The sequence below is a fragment of the Oratosquilla oratoria genome, chromosome 13 (assembly GCF_046742065.1).
Source record: "Oratosquilla oratoria isolate Oo_2021 chromosome 13, ASM4674206v1, whole genome shotgun sequence".
Lineage (NCBI taxonomy): Eukaryota > Metazoa > Arthropoda > Malacostraca > Stomatopoda > Squillidae > Oratosquilla > Oratosquilla oratoria.
In genome coordinates, this window is record NC_134789.1 from 58,420,032 (window position 1) to 58,422,531 (window position 2,500).

Genomic DNA, 2,500 nt, shown 5'->3' on the forward strand with positions numbered 1-2,500 from the left:
GGATGAGGGAGAAGAGGGGAGGGAGTAGAAGAAAGGGAATTCACGGATGGTGACAGGCGTACTGATAACAGCAAATGAGACATATTCCAAGTTGATTCAAGATAGCAACTGGAAACAGGACCGAACACACAACATTTAAGAACGAAGCCTATGTTAAATGTAGAACATTATCCTCGAAGATAGTTGTGCATTTAATGAAAGCTTTGTCTCATGTTTTTCTTAGATAATGTAAACTAAAGTTTAGGCTGGATTACATCTGTTTGAAACCCACCGAAAACGAGCTGGAACAGTGGACGAGTTGGTTTGTATGTTTGAAGTAGATTGAGGCAGAGGATGGTGCTGATTATGGGTTTGATTGAAGCAAATTGAGTGTGTAAATTGAGATTGAGGCAGTGGGTTGAGGTAATACCCATAGAAGTGGATATGGAGGAGACGAGAGGAAAAGATTGAGAAGAAATGTTTTTGTGATTCAGGAGCAGCGTTAACATAAGAACATAAGAATGAAAGAGACTGCAAGAGACCATAAGGCCTACACTAGGCAGTGTTGTGATGTTTTTGGTCCTGTGCGGAATATGGACCACGGGGTAAGGACGACCCAGGGATAGGGACGGCCCAGGGATTCTTGTAGGAGACCGCAAGAGACCATAAGGCCTACACTAGGCAGTGTTGTGATGTTTTGGGTCCGGTGCGGAATGTTGACCCAGGGGTAAGGACGACCCAGGGGGAAAGACGGCCCAGGAATTCTTGTAGGAGACCGCAAGAGACCATAAGGCCTACACTAGGCAGTGTTGTGATGTTTTGGGTCCGGTGCGGAATGTTGACCCAGGGGTAAGGACGACCCAGGGGGAAAGACGGGCCCAGGAATTCTTGTAAGAGACTGCAAGAGACCATAAGGCCTACACTAGGCAGTGTTGTGATGTTTTGGGTCCGGTGCGGAATGTTGACCCAGGGGTAAGGACGATCCAGGGGGGAAGACGGCCCAGGAATTCTTGTAAGAGACTGCAAGAGACCATAAGGCCTACACTAGGCAGTGTTGTGATGTTTTGCGTCCGTTGCGGAATGTTGACCCAGGGGTAAGGACGACCCAGGGGGAAGGAGAGCCCAGGGGTTCTTGTACCCAGGTGGAGACTTGAAGCAAAAACTTGCTATTCACTTCGTTTGTTTTCAAACAGCAATAAAAGTGATAGTATTCCACAGTCGCATTCATTAACTGAACATCATCCAAATGATAATGGTGATGATAATAATTCCGAGGTGCGCCCTTTTGATATTCCAGATAAAAGATGCTTAATCAGCTTTGATGTACGTAATTAGCTGTCAAATACAGCATTTTCATTTGAAAGGAAAGGTCGTTACGTCACTCTTCAATTTTTAGTCTTAAGTTTCATATGTGTGTATATATATATATATATATATATATATATATATATATACAAATATATATATAATAGGAATTTCTTTTGTTTTATTTTGTCCTTTTATTTTAGTTTGTTGTTTAAATGTTATAGTTTCATTTTTTTAATTAGTCTTTTTCTATATAATTTTGTTTATTCGTATATATTTTATGTTTGTTTATTCATCTTTTTATGTTAGTTTGCCTCTTCAATTATTTTATGTTTTTATATATATTTGTTCGTTCGTTTGCTTGTTTGCTTAGATTGCCTCCAGGCGGGATAAAAAAAAAAAAAAGAAAAAAAAAATTTAGTCGTTCACAAAATGAAATTTTCAAGGTTTCCACAGTGATGAAGGTGTAAACAAAAGCAGAACATGCAACAACTGAAAGAACGACATGAACAGTTGTTGAAACTATTGGTCTTACAACGAAACCAACAACAACAGGAGAACTGACAAAAAAAATACGAAGCAAAAGAAGACAACAGCAAATGCATCAAAGCGACAATGAAGACTGATGACGATGACGATGATGAGAACGAGAACGATGATGACGATGATAATTATGACCATAGCAATAATGATGACGATGATGATGACGATGATGATTACTACGAAGACCACAATGTCAATGGTTACAAAGACGAAGATGACGATATATATGACGACGAAAACAAAGATAATGACGATGACGATGACGAAGATGGTGACGACGAAAATTATGACGATGACAAAGACAAAGACACCGACTACAACGACGACAGCGACGACGGCGATGATGCCAACGACAATGACAAACATAATGACAAAATAGTGACAAAATTAACTAAAAAAAAGACAATGACAAGACCAAAAGTAACAACGGAATTAGTGACGACACAAGAACGACGACAGCAAATACAAAGGCCACAGTCACAACAACGACGACGACGACGACGACGACAACGACAACAGAGAAAAACATGACAGATATAATTACCCCAAAGGGGATAATATCTTTTTTTTTTTTTTTTTTCTGACCATAAAGTAGTATCATCACCATTACCATCGTCGTCATCATCATCGTTGTCTCGTCGTCGTCGTCGTCGTCGTCGTCATCATCATCATC